We start from the raw sequence: 19230 nt of genomic DNA, 5'->3' as shown, positions 1-19230 counted from the left end.
TTTGTTTAAAAATGATTTAAAAATGTGTAACTAATACAATTTTTTTTATAAAAGCCTCAATTTTGCACAACTTACCTTTTAAGCATCTTACTAAATGATGTTTCATTCAAAAGAAATCTCAAAAATTTAATTCAAATGATATGACGTTTAAAAAAATGTTATTTTTGAAATCTTTGTATGCCACCACTTTAAGACGGTATTACTCAAGTTTGAACAGATCTATTACAGTTTTATAAGTGCTTTTTTTAAAGCTTAGGATGTAATCTTTAAAATGCACTAAATTATTTTACTCCAGAAATGAAATATGACTATTTCTTTTTGAGAAAATTAAGAAAGATAACAAAAATGTAATACAAAAACCGAAAATTACCAACTAAAAAAATGTTTATACAAAGTGATCAAAACTTTTTTCTGTAAAACTTACCAAAAATATATTTAATAATAAGCTTCAACAATAATAAATGTTCAGAAAAAAATTTTTTTTTAGCTTTTATACAGTATGTCTGCTGCATAACATGGAACCTATTGATAACTTTTTTATTATCAATTTTACGAAAAAAAGTTATTCTTTATAAAATACTCTGCGTCGTATATAATCTAAGATGCAATCACCAAATATCAAATTTAATTAATTTTATACGAGGTATGTCAAAAATATGAATTTCACTCAAGAGTAAAGTACCGTTACATTTCACAATATCGAAAATTGTTATTAAGAAAAGTTGTTTGGAATTGAAAAATTTGTTTTAGTGTTCAATTACATCCTTCTAATTAAAATGTAAATAATAAAGGCACGTAACTCTTAAGAAAAATGCATATTTTTTACATACCTGGTATAAAATTTAAAAAGTTTGATATCTGATGGTTGTATCTTAGATTTTAGACCAGGGATAGCATTTTATGAAGAATAACTTTTTTTCGTAAAAGTGATAATAAAATAGTTATCATAATTGTAATAAAATGATGATAAGTATCCGTAATTTGAGAAAAAATTGAAATTTTTTTTTGGATTACAATGATGTAATTGTATATTTAAACCTAGTTTTTAATTTCAAGCAACTTTTCATAATAGCATTTTTTGATATTCTGGAATATAAAAGTACTTTACTCTTTAACGAAATTCATATTTTTGACATAACTCGTATAAAATTAATAAAATTTGATATCTGATGGTTGAGTTTTAGATTTTTGACTATCCAGAGCATTTTATGAAGAATAACTTCTTTTTTTCGTAAAATTGATAATAAAATAGTTTTCTATGTGGTTCCTAGCTAAGCAGACATACTGTATAGGAGCTTCTGTATAAGAATTTCGGATTCAGCATAATGAAAAACAAAATAGAAACATATTTTATCAAAGTAAAATGATGAATTTAATGATATTTTTAAAATTATTTATACAAAACAATTGTTATTGTTTTAACAATTAATAAACAATTAGCGGCCAAATCTGCGAGTAGAACTTTTTACTTTAACATGTATATAAACTAACAAAAACAGTTAGAAAATATAAGCTTGTTTGAGTTTTTCCGAAACAATGCATGTTTTCGTTCTAATTGCATTCCCCTATTGGGGTGGGCGGAGGCGTTGATATTCTAAAATTATTGATACGATGATGATAAGACAAGCAATAACCGCAGTAACCGCTCACTCAATAAAACGATACGCATAAAGAACCAAAAACTAAATATAACGACACAATAAACACACTAGTCGAATCAGAAAAGAATAAAGGAACAGAAGAGAAACAGGGACAAAAACACTATACATATGGTCGAAGACATTTTCTCTAAGATCATAGAAAAAGTGAGGAAACATTTTGAAGAAGAAGGCTTCATGCTCATGTTGAAACGGTGCCAAAAACACAATCATTCAACCTCATTAAGAACCCAATAATATTCTTATTTTCATTGCAAAATATTTTCGTCTCACCCTGTAGGCATACAGTATAGATGCTGTTTATTTTAACACTGATGATGATTTTGTAAGAAAATAGAAAACAGTCTGTTGTGATTTAGCCCTTAAAGGAATTTTAATAAAAGTTTTTATATCTTTTACAAAGGATTTTTTTAATAAAATCTTTGTGATTGATTATATGCAACATGCTACGGGAAAATGGTTTCTTTTCCTTGTGAATTTCATAACGAATTTTCAAAAAACTTCAGCAGATGACGTAGATACGGGTCACCAGGTACGACGTGCAGCATCTTCGATGCAATATTCGTGTCCATCTACCTCAATAAACCTCAGGATAACAAGTTTCAATGATTTTCATAATTAGTACGTAATTTAAAGGTAAAATATTGCAAAACCTTTAAATTTTAAAGAACCGCTTGGATTGACATGGAATTTGGCATACACAGAGCTATCAGGTCAAAGAAAAAAAGTGATATTGTACTGAAGTGTGCTTTTGCCCTAGGGGTGAATTTCACCTCCTTTTGGGGATGAAACATATATGTTCGAAATAAGTCCGGAAATTGATAAAATGACTAATTCTAAGCAAATTTTGTTTATAAAGTTTTTTCACTAAGTTAATACTTTTCGAGTTATTTGCGAGTGAATATGTTAATTTTTCTACAAAATAACCACGTTTTCAAACGGTTTTTCGCAAATAATTCAAAAAGTAAGAATTTGACTGAAAAAAAAGTAATCAAAAATATAGCACGTAAAAAAGTGAAAAAATAGGTGTATATTATCAGGTCACTATACCCAGTAGAAGCAGAGTTATAGTTAATGAAAAATATATTCATATTCGTCAAATTCCAAATCGAATATTTTAACGTGCCATAACCAAAAAACGAAGCACTTTTTTGGGGAAAACTCATTTTAACTTTTTTAAAGTGTTTAAAAAATGCTTACTTTTGTTTTTAAAAAAATTTTTTAGCATCAAAAGTAAACAAGTTACGCTCAAAATAAAGTTGGTCCCTTTTTTGGTAAGAAATCGGGAGATTCACTCCCTAATCACTCCCTAATTAGCATTTCAAATGAACTTAATTGTTACCACTTCACAAGTTTTTTACTCGCGTATGTATTGGTAATATGATCTGTAAGTTTCATCGGTTCAAAGCCCGTATTTTTGAAAGAGCTGTAGTTGAAAGGGCTTGAACGAGTCACTTATCACGAGTGTATGCAAATTTAGAAACACCGAATCTTAACCAATTTTTGTCTTAAATAATAACAAAAAAATTCAAAATATTCAGAAAAGTAAAGCCGACTTTTTTATTGTTTAAGATTTTTGGTACTCTAACAATTTTTAAGTTATTTAAAAAAAAGAATTTTTTTCAAAATTAAAATTTTTAAATTTTTTTATTTAAAACCAATTTTTTTCAAAAATAAGCACTTTGAATCGATGAAACTTACAGATCATATAAACACAACATAAATAAAGTACCTTGTGAAGCGGTAACAATTAATTTCATATAAGTTATTTAACTTAATTTCATATAAATTAATTTCATATAAAGACCAACTTTATTTTGAGCGTAACTTGCTTACATTTGATGCTAGAAAATTTTTTTTATAATAAAAACAAAAATAAAGCTTTTTTTTAAACACTTTAAAAATGTTGTAATGTGTTTTCCCCAAGAATGCTTCAATATTTGGATATTTCACATTGAATTATTCTATTTTGAATTTTTCGAATATGAACCTATTTTTCTTTAGCTATAACTCTGCTTTTGCTAAGTATAGAGACCTAATATTTGTAATTTGAAAAAAACCGTCTAAATACGTGGTTATTTTGTTGAAAAATGAACATATTCACTTGCAAATAACTCGAAAAGTATTGATTTGGTGAAAAAAACTCTATAGAACAAAAGTTGCTAAAAATTAGTCAGTTTATCCATTTCGGGACTTATCTTGGACATATATTTTTTCACCCCCGAGATGGGGTGAAACTCACCCCCATGACAAAAGCGCACATCGGCACCATATCACTTTTTTTCTTTGACATGTTAGCTATGCGTATGCCAAATTCCATGTCAATCCAAGCGGTTCTTTAAAATTTACAGCAAAAACCGTGAAAGAATGTACTAAATGAATTTCCATAATCCTCCAGGATACGACATGAATACCAGAATACCGGGCACCAGGTACCTCTTACAGTTTCGCCGTCCCGATATTTGTGTTGAGTGACCTCAAAATGAGCATATTCACTCGTAAATAACTCGAACTAAATATTAACTTAGTGAAAAAACTCTATAGAACAAAAGTTACTTAGAATTAGTCATTTTATACAATTTCCAACTTATTTTGAACGTATATTTTTTCATCCCCGAGAAAATATTTTTCACCCCGTATTTCCCAATTTTTGTAAAATGGAGGCGATGTAGAATTGTAAACTTTTTCTTATATAATAATGGACAATTTCAACTACCTATTCCCAAATTTTCATCGTTCCTTTATTTTTTTGGAGGTTTTCGTAAAATTTTGTGTTCCCCGATCGGGCTATTATAACACATCAACAGGGTACCGGGCGGTGCCGTGGTTGAAAAATTGTCTAAACTATTTTTTTTTATATAAACTCAAAAAATTCATTTTTTCATTGCTACCGATTTTTTTTTTAGATAATTTGGGTTATCCTGGGCAAAAAAGGTCTCTTGTGATTTTTCTCTAAAATTGATTGTTGCGAGTTATATGGCCACTTTCGCATTTTTCAAATTTTAAATCGCGTATAACTCGACAACAGTCACAAGAGGCCTTTTTTGCTCAGAATGACCCAAATTATCTAAAAAAATATTGTTCAAAATGACAAAATTATTTTTGTGAATTTGTTTTAAAAAAACTTTTAAACAATTTTCCGACCACGGCACCGCCCGGCACCCTGTGGATATGTTATAAGGACCTCCTTTTGAGTCAGTTTGTGCAAAAAATCGAATCAGAATAATTTCGCTAACGGGGGCGACGATACATCCTGGACTATAGCGCTAATTGTTAATAATTAAAAATAGCATCTTTGTAATAAAATAATGACCAAAATCTCTTCAGGACCTTAAAGAAGGGGTTTGAAACTTGATTTGGTCACTTTTTGAATTTTATAATAACAATTTTTAATCCAGTTATTAAGCCCTGAAAATGGCAATTTTCGCATTTTTCAAATTTTTAATCGCATATAACTCGACAACAATCAAATTTAGAGAAAAATCACAAGATAACTTTTTTGCTACGAATGACCCAAATTATCTAGAAAATATTGTTCAAAATGAAAAAATTATTTTTGTACATTTGTTTAAAAAAATTGTTTAAATAATTTTTCGATCACGGCACCGCCCGGCACCCTGTGGATATATTATAATAACCTCTTTTTGAGTAAGTTTGTGCAAAAAAATCGAATCAGAATAATTTCGCTAGCGGGGGCGACGAAACATCCCGGTCTAAAAGGTTACATAACGATCCACTTTTTCTTTAAAAAAGTTAAGAGGTTTGGGTGATTTTACTGCTTTATGTCCTCGCCTACAAGCAAATAAACGAAAAATCTCATTAAGTTCTAACTTGATCTATTTTTAAAATAAATAATTATTCCAATATTTTAAATACGTGTTGAAATCTAGAATTTTATGTGTATTTTATTTGTTGATAACGACAACGTATTTTCTATTATCTTGTGATTACTGGTAGTAACATTTAATGACTTTGGGAAAATTATTAGTTGGAAACTTTTTTAAATCCTACACACTAAATCAACACAACTAATAATTGATTTTAGCGTCATAAAACAAAAATCAAATCAATATGCTCTAAAATGATAATTTTTAGTGATAATTATTAATTATTCAATTTACACAATACAGAAATAATTATTATGTAATGTGCAAAAGCATTTCAAAAATGCTTAGTAATTGATATTGGTGTGAACTTGTTATTAACAATAACAATGTTGTTAACAATATTATTAACATATGGATAAGTAAAAAAAGAAAAGCGTGATCCTGGTAGACGATTATGAAGAAAAGCACAAGATAGAAATGAATTTACACAGATGGCGTCATCATCCTTCATTAGAGACTAAAGAAGAAACAATTATGCATAAATTCACAGCAATTTTGATACAAAAACAAATAAATATACGGTATAATTATACAGCCATTGCAAAAAGCAAAAAATTTGCAAAAGCCAATAGTGTAGGAAACAGAGGTTGAACCTTGCAAAATGGACACAAGTCCGGTTTTATTTTTTTTTGGTATATCAAGGGCTGCTTATTATGAGACTAACTTTTTCTTAAAAAATTTCGCCCCGGAACCCCCCTTTCCGCCCCTTTAAAGGGGGTAATTTGTGGTTTTTGCGGAACGTAGCCCTTCCTGTACCTTTTGCAAAAAATTTCTTTTATAAAAGTATGAAGAGGACTATATTTTTTACGATTTATTTCCCAACAGCATATGTCTATCACCCACCGTTTAGTGGAGGTGGGGCCGCAAAGATGACAAGTTTTTAAAAAAGATGTTTTAAAAAAAATAATTTTTCCCTAACTGTAATGGAAATTAAGAAGAAATCCTGCGGCAATTATTCACAAATAAGTGACTGATTTTTTGGTATAGGTTTCACTTAAGGGTAATTGCCCTTTTTTAATTACTGGGTGTTACATTAAAAAAAAACCCTTTTTATACCATCTGAACCGTTTATGATAGAGTAAAAAGATTTTCAGCGATTACCCATGTACTGGTGCTATTTATAAATTTGTATAATGCACCCCCATTTTTTCCCCGGAACAACCCAAAAAAAAGAAGAATTAATAAAGAAAGTGATTTTCTTGGAATCCTTCACACACAATGCGCTTTATTAATATACTTCATATATCATTTTGTCACCGATATGATTACCCATACATGGACACCAAAAGCGATTTCCTAGCGCAACCCTTGTAGCCAAAATAAATAAATAAAATGGGGGGTTGAAAAAAAATTTTTTGTTTGCTTTTTGATCCATATGGGCATATGCTTCATCAATAGTGTTTTTCAAAAATATATATGGTTATTGCAACATCCCTGCGGAAACCACCCCTCCCTATCCTTGAAAATATACTTCAGAAACTAACCCTATCCCTTGGCGAGCATGTTTTTTTGCTCATTACGATTTTCTCATTACCTATGCATTCTTTTTAAACAAAACTTATACAAGGTTAAAGACCACTATTTACTCTAAAAATTAGCTCCTATTCATTTTTTTTGTATAAGCAACCGTTACGGTAAAGTGGCGCCGTAAACCTCAGATATGCTTTGGCGGGCTCCAGTTTTTGTTTTTTTTTCGTCACCTGTTCGTTTTATTGATAAAGTACTTATGTAAAATAAAACAACACAATGTAACCTATGCACATTTTACATTCTTTGCGCCCCAAAGCCACAGTGGTGGCCCAAAATCAATTTTTGCATATTTTAGCCACCTAGGCACATTTTATTGCATTAATGCTACCTTAATAGTACAATATTCACCCTTAATAAGTGGTCGCTAAGCAGTGGCGGATCCAGGGAGGGGTGATGGTGGCGATCACCCCCCCCTCTCAAACCCAGTGATATTATATTTAAAGATTATAAAAATATTCATTTATTTTTATAAAAAATTTAGCCAATTGGCACCCCCCTCTTAATGATGCTAGATCCGTCACTGTCGCTAAAGCATAAAAAGTAAGCCATTCTTATGAAAATAATAATATAAGTATTTCTATAAAAATAAATGATTATTTTTATAATCTTTAAATATAATATCACTTGGTTTGAGAGGGGGGCGGTGATCGCCCCCCATCACCCCTCCCCGGATCCGCCACTGCTTAGCGACCACTTAAGGATGAATATTGTGCTATTAAGGTAGCATTAAGGCGAAAATAGGTGTAGGTTGCGAAAATATGCAAACATTGATTTTGGGCCACCACTGTGGCTTTGGGGCGAAAACGAATGTAAAATGTGCATAGGTCATAATTTGTAGGATACACTGTATTGTTTTATTTTACATAGGTACTTTATTAATAAAACGAACAGGTGACGAAAAAAAAAACAAAAACTGGAGCCCGCCAAAGCATATCTGAGGTTTACGGCGCCACTGTGCCGTAACGGTTGCTTATACGAAAAAAATGAATAGGACCTAATTTTCAGAGTAAATAGTGGTCTTTAACCTTGTATAAGTTTTGTTTAAAAATAATGCATAGGTAATGAGAAAATCGTAAAAACATTCTCGCCAAGGTAGTTTCTGCAGTACCTATATTTTCAAGGATAGGGGTGGTTTCCTCGGGGATGTTGCAATAACGATATATATTTTTGAAAAACACTATTGATGAAACATATGCCCATATTGATCAAAAAGTAAAAAAACAATTTTTTCAACCCCCCATTTTATTTACTTTTTGGCTACAGGGGTTGCACTAGAAAATCGCTTTTGGTGTCCATGCATGGGTAATAATAACGTGCACAAAATGATATATAAAGTATATTAATAAAGAGCATTGTGTGTGAATAGGTCTGGATCCCGCGTATGAAAAAAAAGTTTATTAATAGCAAGCTGAAAATTTGTTAATAGCTTAAGGGTGTCTAGTCGGATAAACTTTGATATATGGGAACACTGGAACACGTGCAGTTTTAATTGTGGAACAGGTTAAAAATTTGGAACGGTCACACCACGAAAACGGCAATTTATTTTGTCAGACAGAACAGACTTAAGCTCTCCGAACAGAGATTAAACTCTCATGCAAAAATCAGACTGCTATTTATCACCTGTCATAATTCCTGTCATTTGACATATTCTACATGTTCCACTCATTAAAACGCCCATTTGGTGATAAATAGCAGTCTGATTTTTGCGTGAGAGTTTAATCTCTGTTCGAAGAGTTTAAGTCTGTTCTGTCGGACAAAATACATGTGCCGTTTTCGTGGTCTGACCGTTCCAAATTTTTAACCTGTTCTACAATTAAAACTTCCCCTGTTCCAGTGTTCCCATATATCAAAGTTTGTCCGACTAGACACCCTTAAGCTATTAACAAATTTTCAGCTTGCTATTAATCAACTTTTTTTTCATACGCGGGATCCAGACCTAGAAGGATTCCAAGAAAATCACTTTCTTTATTAATTCTTCTTTTTTTTTTGGGTGGCTCCGGGGAAAAAATGGGGGTACATTATACAAATTTGTAAATAGCACCAGTACATGGGTAATCGCTGAAAGTCTTTTTACTCTAGCATAAACGGTTCAGATGGTATAAAAAGGGGTTTTTTAAAATGTAACACCCTGTAATTAAAAAAAGGGCAATTACCCTTAAGTGAAACCTATACCAAAAAATCAGTCACTTATTTGTGTATAATTGCCGCAGGAATTCTTCTTAATTTCCGTTACAGTTAGGGAAAAATAATTTTTGTTTAAAAACATCTTTTTTAAAAACTTGTCAACGTTGGGGCCCCACCCCCACTAAACGGTGGATGATGGACATATGCTGTTGGGAAATAAATCGTAGAAAATATAGTCCTCTTCATATTTCTATAAAAGAAATTTTTTGCAAAAGGTACAGGAATTGCTACGTTCCGCAAAAACCACAAATTAGCCCCTTTAAAGGGGTGAAAAGGGGGGTTCCGAGGCGAAATTTTTTAAGGAAAAGTTAGTCTTATAATAAGCACCCCTTGATATACCAGAAAAAAAAAATAAAACCGGACTTGTGTCCATTTTGCAAGGTTCAACCTCTGTTTCCTACACTACAATAAATATGAGAAAGATGAGATGTCTAGTTCTCCAAATTTCACGTATGCATCGGAATGCTAGAACCTTATGGACAAAGATAAAAAGGTTATAGAATGATTTGAGATGTGCTGCTTTAAACGAATGCTGAAAATACCATGGGTAGTCCGAAGAAACCCTCCTCCTGTGCTTTCTATCTAGTGATGTTGATTATAGTTACTTTCGAGTATTCGTTACAAATCGTTACTTTTGTATCTATAAAAAATCATTTACAGTATTCGTTACTTTGATTACTATGATTACTTTTGTTACTTTTGTATTTGAGTACCGGTAATCAAATCTAGAATCGTATTTCTCAATAGGTATAGTAGGAAAAATGAAAGATTACCCATAAGCAATCATATTAAACACATCTTTTCTATGTTCCAGAAAGTAATGAACCAGTACCAGTACTATAAGAACAGTTTATATAATTATTACATGTATTTGCGCTGGTCAATTTTTTTTGTGACACTGTGACAGGAAAATACAGTTTGTTTTATATGTTCGTTCACGGGTAATCTTTCATTTTTCCTACTATATCTATTTTGTTTAGGTATTCCGATATAACAACGATCTTCACCGATCTGTTTAAGGGATAAAAATGATTTTATTACTATGATTACTTTTGTATTTGAGTACCGGTAATCATATCGAGAATCGTATTTCTCAGTAGGTAGGTATTTTGTATCTATAGGTATTCCGATATAATAACGACCTTCACGAAGTACGAAGTAATCAGAGTAATCCAAGTAATCAAAGTAGATACAATAGTCGTTACTCGCTCTGTTACGATTGGTACGAAGTAATCAGAGTAATCAAAGTAATCAACGTAGATATAATAATCGCTACTCGCTCTAATACGATTGGTAAGAAGTAACGAAGTAATCAGAGTAATCAAAGTAATCAAAGTAGATACAATAGTCGTTACTCGCTCTAATACGATTAGTATGAAGTAACGGAGTAATCAGAGTAATCAAAGTAATCAAAGTAGATACAGTAGTCGTTACTACCTCTGATACGATTGGTACGAAGTAACGAAGTAATCAGAGTAATCAAAGTAACGATTTGCCTCTCTGTATAGTAATCGTTACTTTCGGTATTCGTAAGTAACGAGTACTTTGTAACGAATAGTTACTTTTTCAACATCACTACTTCTATCGAGGTTAGCGATCAATATGGCAAATTTCTCTGTGTTCTGGGCTTGATGAATTAAGTCATTCCCTGTTGTGCGGGTCCAATCTCTGATGTTTCGGAGGCAGAATTTTTTCTTTCTTCCTATACCCCTTTTACCTTCGACTTTGCCTTCTAAGATTATCTGGAGCTGCTCAAATTCCCTATGGGCCGCATTATGTATTCTAATTTTGATTGTATTGACAAGATGAGGACGTGTGTTTCATTGTTTCCAATATTTGTCCATTAGTAGTTCTTATTATTAGCATTCAGCGGCACATCCAAATTTCGAATGAATTCAATTTGTTGACGTTCCAAGGTCTCACAGCCATTTAGTAATAGAGACCACACATAACACTTAAGTCTTCTCAATCTTATTGTGACTGATAGCTTGGGGTTACAGAGCCTTTTACGCATGTTCATGAAACCAGACCTTGTTGCTATCTCAATGCATCTTCTAATTTCTTTTGAGTGGCCTAGCTGACTATTCAGCTCTCTGCCCAGGTATATGAAGCTTTGGAAACTCTGAAGGGTGATACCATTTAAGGTCGCGTCATATTATAATGCACGTCGCGTTTTCGGCACGTAGCGTTTGCGGACCGGCAATCGGACTGCCCGTTCACATTTTCATACATAGAACGTTTCCGTTGGTTTCAGTTTGGTGCGGTGCAGATGTGTTTATTGTCACAAAGCGATGAAAACACATGCATACATGACAAAATTGCCTCGAAAACTATTTTTTAAATTAGACCGGGGGCAGTATCGTCGCCCCCGTTAGCGAAATTATTTCGATTAGATTTTTTTGCACAAACTTACTCAAAAAGAGGTCCTTATAACACATCCACAGGGTGCCGGGCGGTGCCGTTGTCAAAAAATTGTTTTAACAATTTTTGTTAAAGAAATTCACAAAAATATTTTTTTCATTACGAACGATTTTTTTTAAATAATTTGGGTTATTCTTAGCAAAAAAGGTATCTTGTAATTTTTCTCTAAAATTGATTGTTGTCGAGTTATACGCGATTTAAAATTTGAAAAGTACGGAAATGGCCATATAACTCAACAACAATCAATTTTAGAGAAAAATCACAAGAGACCTTTTTTGCCCAGAATAACTGAAATTATTATTAATTTGGGTTTAATTAAATTATTAATAAAAAATTATTTTTGTGAATTTGTTTAACAAAATTGTTTAAACAATTTTTAGACCACGGCACCGACCGGAACCCTGTTGATCTCTTTTTGAGTAAGTTTGTGCAAAAAAATCTAATCGAAATAGTTTCGCTAACGGGGGCGACGATACAGTTGGACTATAGCCGTAATTGTTAATAATTAAAAATAACAGCTTTGTAATAAAATAATGACAAAAATCTCTTCAGGACCTTGAAGAAATTGTTTGAAACTTGATTTGGTCACTTATTGAAATTCATAATAATAATTTTTAATCGAGTTATTAAGCCTTGAAAATAGCCATTTTCACAATTTTAGAGAAAAATGACAAGAAACCTTTTTTGCTCAGAATTACCCAAATTATCAAAAAAAAATTGCTCGAATGAAAAAATATTTTTGTGAATTTGTTTAAAAAATATTGTTTAAACAATTTTTCGACCACGGCACTGCCTGGCACCCTGTGGATATGTTATAAGAACCTCTCTTTGAGTAAATTTGTGCAAAAAATCGAATCGGAATAATTTCGCTAGCGAGGGCGACGATACTGACCGGTCTAAATACATCAAATTCAAAGAAATACCTCAATAAACAACGAGGGTAAAACGACCCGTAGCTGTCAACATCCGAAAAATATTGTTTTCGAATGAACCGAACGCAAACGTAACGTGTCTTATACGCTACGTTACGTGTCTTATACGCACAATATGAATTGTTCAATTTAAAAACCATTAAATTATATTTTTCGCAAACGAAACGCTACGTGCCGAAAACGCGACGTGCATTATAATATGACGCGACTTTTAATTTGTATGTTGGGTGTAATTTGTTCATGGGGGTTCTTGTGGAATACCATGAACCATGATTTTGTTTTTGGAAAAGTAAATATCCAAGCGCAGCCTGTGACTTTCTTCTGATAATAATATATTCATTAACATCCGAAGAACAAGTGAATGAATATAAATATACTGAACCAACTAAACATAAAGACTAAAGTCTGATTCTCATTAGACGTGCAAGGAACCGGACCGGCAACGGCAAGGCACGGGCAAGGTTTTCGGAGCAAATTCACACTGCGAAAAGCAGGGAAATGTAGAAAGCAAAAGAAGTCTATAGACATCTTCCACACGCTACACGGAGGACCATATTGTTGCTACCATGGGCGCTCCACTGTCGGAATGTGCTAGAATGGTAAAAGATAGAGAGAAACGAAGGAACATTAAAAAAATCAGCTTCATGATATCACAATACTTGCATCAGGTTAATGAAAAAGAATTATACAAAAATTTTCTGCAACTAAAGTCTAAACATGCAAAAAGAAACTAATCCAGGGAGATAAACAAGAGATAGACCATGTGAAAGATATGGACTGCTGCAACTAATCTTGGAAGGAAAGCGAGGACCAGGAAGGCGAGGGATTTCCTGGCTGAAAAATCTACGTACGTGGTTCAACACAACAACCACAAATCTTTTTAGAACAGCAGTGTGCAAAGTACAGATTGCTATGATGGTAGCCAACATCCGAAACGGATAGGCACTACAAGAAGAAGAAGACCATGTGCGGGACCAGGTAGCTAACAATTTTTTTAGTTATTGTAGACCATCATCATTTGGCTCTACAACTCTATGTGAGTCTTGGCCGCGTTTACTATTTCCCTCCCTTGTTGTGAGCAGCCATTTCCCATTGCTGTACTCCCATTTTGCGTAGATCACTGGCTACTGCGTCCTTCCATCACTTTTTTGGACGACCAACTGACCTTTTGAAATCGGGCCTTTCCCAGAATGTGGTGTTTCGTCCCTCGATCTTAGCACGTGGCCCGCCCATCTTATTGGTTTGCTTTAATGTAGCGTACTATGTTATTGTAGATTGTAGACCGATAAGATGAAAACCTACCTGTTTCGTGCCATGAGTTCGCGTCCGTTGTTTAATTATTACCAATTTATTACAAAAAACGCGATTTTTTCCACTCCATTCAAAAGCTAAATAGTTGACATAAAATTACAAATTTTTTTAGAACATTGAAAAACCTTCAAAATTCCAATTTTTGAAAGTTAAAAAGTTAATTTGTTGCTTCGCAAACTGCAAAATAAGTGAAAATCGTTATTAAAATTTTTAGGGTTTGTTAAGTACCCCAATACTCAACTTTGGATGAAACCTTAAAATTCTAAGTTAAATGTAGTAAAAGTTATTAACAAATATCGATCTTCATTTATTTTGAAATTTGAGAAGCAACAAATTCACTTTTTAACATTAAAAAATCGGCACTTCAAAGCTTTTTCAATGTTCTAATCTAAAATATTAAATGTTGTAATTTTATATCTTTTGCAATAAGCAAAACAATATTAAATCAAGGCTCTGAACTCATGCCAGAAATAACTCTCAGTGAAATTAGACAAGCGATGAATAAAATGAAATCCAATAAATCATCAGGAGACGATGGAATAGTGATCGAGGCTGTTAAGAATAGCGGTGAACCTCTAATGAGAAAAATAAAAGATCTCTTTAATCTATGTTTGACAAAGAAATCCATACCATCTGAATGGGAATAGAGCCAAAACAATTCTTCTGCACAAAAAAGGAGAAAAAACTGATCTGGAAAATTACCGACCAATCAGTCTGTTAAACCATCTTTATAAACTTTTCACGAGAGTAATCACCACAAGATTAGACAAGAAATTCGACCTGTATCAAAGTAGAGAACAAGCTGGATTCAGAGCAAACTTTGGAACCAACGATCACCGGCAAACAATAAAACAACTCATCGAAAAATCCATAGAATATAACAAGCTCTTAGTTTTAGCATTCGTAGATTTCCACAAAGCATTCGACTCAGTAGAACTCGACAGTGTTATAGAAGCACTAAACGACAGCAGCAATGATAGCCGATATTCGAGGCTAATATGTAATATATATAAAAATGCGACAAGCTCGATACAACTACACGCTAACAGCAAACAAATAAAAATCCAAAGAGGTATCCGTCAAGGGGATACGTTGTCACCTAAACTTTTCATATCGGCGATCAAAACCCTCGAATAGGGTGATAAAGGAATAAATGTGGACGGAGAGCTGCTACACCACCTAAGCTACGCAGACGATATAGTCCTGATTGCAGACGATTTGGGACAAATAAAGAAAATGTTGGAAGAACTTGGTACGGCATGTCATAAAATAGGCTTAAAAATGAGTATAACAAAAACAAAATATATGACGAATTTAGTACCAAGTAAACACCTTGAAATACAAAATGAACAAATAGAACTGGTAGACAAATATATATATCTGGGTCACGAAATTAAGATAGGTAAGGACAATCAAACAACAGAAGTATCCAGAAGAATAATACAAGGATGGTCAGCATACGGAGCTCTTAGGGACATTTTTAAGAGTGACATTCCAACTAACATGAAGAAAAAAGTTTTCGACCAATGCGTGCTACCGGTGATGACCTATGGTGCAGAAACATTATCGCTCACAAATAAAAACGCACAAAAACTAAGAGTAGCCCAGAGAAGAATGAAGCGATCAATGATAGGGGCCACTCTGCGAGAAATGATTAGAAACGAAGATCTACGAGCTAAGACCAAAGTCATAGACGTCATTGAAAGAAGCTGTAACTTAAAATGGAAATGGGCTGGACACGTTGCCAGAATGAAGGACGGAAGATGGACTCGCAAACTTGTTGAATGAAGACCAAAAACCGATAAACGTAGCAGAGGAAGACCACCAATACGATGGCAAGACGACTTATGAAGGACAACAAAAAACTGGGTACAGCAAGCACAAGATAGAACACTTTGGAGACAAACAGGGGAGGCCTATGTCCAGCAGGGGATTGAGAGAGGCTGATGATGATGATGATAATGAATTTTATATCAATTATTCAGCTTTTTAATAAGGTGCAAAAAATCGAAAAAATCGCGAGTTTTGCAATAAATTGTTAATAATTAAAAAACGGACACGAACTCTAGACAAGAAACAGGTAGGTTTTCTTCCTACATGTCTACAATAACTAAAAAAGTAGTCAGCTACCTGTATATTTCAGTGTCCTGAGAAAATCCTTATTTCTCTGGACTATAAAGGTTACAGCTATATCAAGACCAAGATAAATGTTTGTAATGTACTACTTACGTTCACTAATAATTGGACAAACTAACAACACCCTGGTTTAGAGAATAAAAAATACCGTTTACAGGCAACAACTTATACCCAATTCTTATCAAATACAAGCGATAATAATGCCACGGTGTAAAATCTATCTACCTACAAACTGTTTCGCAAAATAATAAAAAATAATCACAAAAAAACATCATTTAATTCTCTACCCACTAAATCCTCATGACTTGCAAATCATATCTAAATCAAAGACAGTTGGAAATTAAAGTGGGCGTTGAACTATCAAACCCTAACCAAATTCAGTCAGGAGTCCCACAAGATAGTATACTGGGTCCACTGCGTTATAATATACCCTACACATCGGATTTACCAACCTCTCCACAAACCACTATAGGAACTTTCGGTGATGACAGCAATATTTGCAACTGAAGAGGATCCAATAGCTGCAATAGTAAAACTTCAATAACACCTAGGCCAAATCGGACAGTGGTTAAAGATATGGAAGATAAAAGCTAGTGAAAGTAAGTCAACACATATAACTTTCACACAGAGGAAAGACCAATCCACAAATATGAGCCTTAATCAAGTCAATATAGTCCAGTCGGGTTAGACGAATAACAGGCCTAACCTTGCATTAGGAGCTGCCCCAAATTTTATTATTTTTAATCTTTAGGGGGGTCAATAGTAGTGTAAATTTAAAACTCGACTGAATTCCACCATTGCGTAAGCCGCCATCTTGATTTTAAACGAGAACCGTTTTTGCTCAATATCTCCGCCATTTTCAACTTTTCGACAAAAAGTATAACAACCAAAATTGTTGAAAATGTAATTTTCTATCATTTCTATTTTAACAATTATTTCGTGCCATCGATATTTTCCGAGTTATAGCGGAAAATAATGACAGTTATATATAAATAGAGCATAATTATTGAATTATCTCGTTTATTGTTAATTTTACGACAAAAATGTTCCTATACAAAAATAGAGAGAATTGAATTCTACACAACTTTAGTTTCTTACATTTTTTTTGCTAAAGTTAATATTTAAGGTAGTATGTATGCGATAATGGCGAGAGCGTAAGACCTGATTGATTTTGTAGCAATTGTTTTTGTTCAATATCTACGCCATTTTCAACTTAAATTGTTCCAAATATGATTTCCAAATATGATTTCTTTTTAACAATTTTTTTCATGCGGTTGATATTTTCCGAGTTAAGTGGGAAAATAGCAAAAAGTGGTGGGGGGAGCATAATTACTGAACTGAATCTTTTTTCCGAGCTGCCCCAAATTTTATAATTCTATCCTTTAGGGGAGATCAATAGTAGTGTAAATTTAAAATCTCGACTGAATTCCGCGGTTGCATTAGCCGCCATATTGATTTTAAAGGAGAACCGTTGTTGCTTAATATCTCCGCCATTTTCAACTTTTCGACAAAAACGGTAGGAACTAAAATTGTTGGAAACGCAATTTCCTACAATTTCTTTTCCACAATTTTTTTATGCGATCAATATTCTCCGAGTTAAGGAGGAAAATAGTGAGACAATAGTAAGACAATATTTGTAATAAAAATATTTTATACAATTTTTGAAACTTCCAATGACACACCAACCAAACTATGTAAGTACATAAAAGACATAAATAATAACTTATATGCATTAAGTTTATTTAATTTTATTAACTAGCGGGTTTTAGTGGTTGAATTTGTCTGTCAATAATTAAGTTTCATGTCAGCTAACATATTTTAATATTTCAATAATTTTTTTTTAATTTTGGACCCCGTTGGGGGGAATTTTCCCATCCCCCCTCTTAGACCCGCCACTGGTTCTCTCGAAAAATTGTAGTAAATCGTAATTGCAACAATTTCAGTCCTTGCACTTTTTGTCGAAAAGTTGAAAACGGGGAAGATATTGAACAAAAACAATTGCTTTAAAATCAATCGGGTCTTACGCTCGCGCCTTTACCGCATACGTACTATCTTAAATATTGATTTTATCAAAAAAATTAAAGAGATCAAAATTGTACAAAATTTAATTCTCTTCATTTTTGTATAGGTTAAAAAAATGGCGGAGATATTGAGCAAAAACGGTTCTCGTTTAAAATCAAGATGGCGGCTAACGCAACGGTCAAATTCAGTCGAGATTTTAAATTTATACTAATATTGACCCCCTCTAAAGATTAGAAAAATAAAATTTGGGGCAGCTCCAAATGCAAGGTCAAATGGTATCCCGACTGGGCTAATAGACCCCAACACAATATCGTCAAATACCTGGGACTTCATCTTAATTCTAAATTAAACTGGAAAGAATACATTTTAAAGAAGTAGAAACAAATTGAGTTGAAATTGAAAGAAAATAATTGGCTTATAGGTCGAAATACAACAATTGGTCGTTACAATATCAGGGACACGTAATAAGGGGACAGCCATATTAAATGCTAAGACTGATAATACAGGGAAAGATAAGAGGCTGAGGAGTGTAGGAAGAAGGAGAGTGTCATGGGTGAAGAATTTAAGGGACTTGTTTAAATGCAGTTCTATAGAACTCTTCAGAGCAGCGGTAGATAGAGTAAAGATAGTGATGATGATACACTCAAAAAAATTAGTTCGTAACAGTGATTATTGAATAGTATTTCGTTGTACCAACAATTTAATTTTTTGTTTCAACGAAAGAACTTTTAGACATTGACGAATGTATTTGGTTATTGTCACAATGATTGAATAATAATTGTGAAAATAATTAGAGTACATTAATCAATAACACTTAATTTATTCAGACAATAACTTAGTTTCGTATATTTAATAAATAATGTTAATTCTTTCAGCAACTCACTTTCTTGATTTCGTAGATGACAAGCAATTACCTTGGTTTATCGTGACAACGTACAGATTTCATTAAAACAATGTACAAATGTTGTTAATATAGAGTAATATGATTATTGTATAGATGTAGACTGATTGTTGTGACAACGAATGCATTAATCAATCTACTACTGCGTTTAATAACCACAATCAATGCGTTCATGGTGACAATAAACGTAGTTGTTGAGACAATAACTGTTTTGCTTGACCATTTAAAATGTAACGGCTTTTCCTTAT

The 19230-nt window shown here is 32.8% G+C and overlaps 1 protein-coding gene across 1 annotated transcript in view; it reads right to left on the bottom strand.

Moving 5' to 3' along the window:
- LOC114346921 (uncharacterized) overlaps positions 1-19230 on the bottom strand; it is a 151286-nt gene that overhangs the window by 27270 nt on the left and 104786 nt on the right. The window lies entirely within an intron of this gene.

Source organism: Diabrotica virgifera, chromosome 9, assembly GCF_917563875.1.
Source record: "Diabrotica virgifera virgifera chromosome 9, PGI_DIABVI_V3a".
Lineage (NCBI taxonomy): Eukaryota > Metazoa > Arthropoda > Insecta > Coleoptera > Chrysomelidae > Diabrotica > Diabrotica virgifera.
Note: the sequence above shows the minus strand (reverse complement) of the source record. Positions and strands in the feature narration are given on the sequence as shown.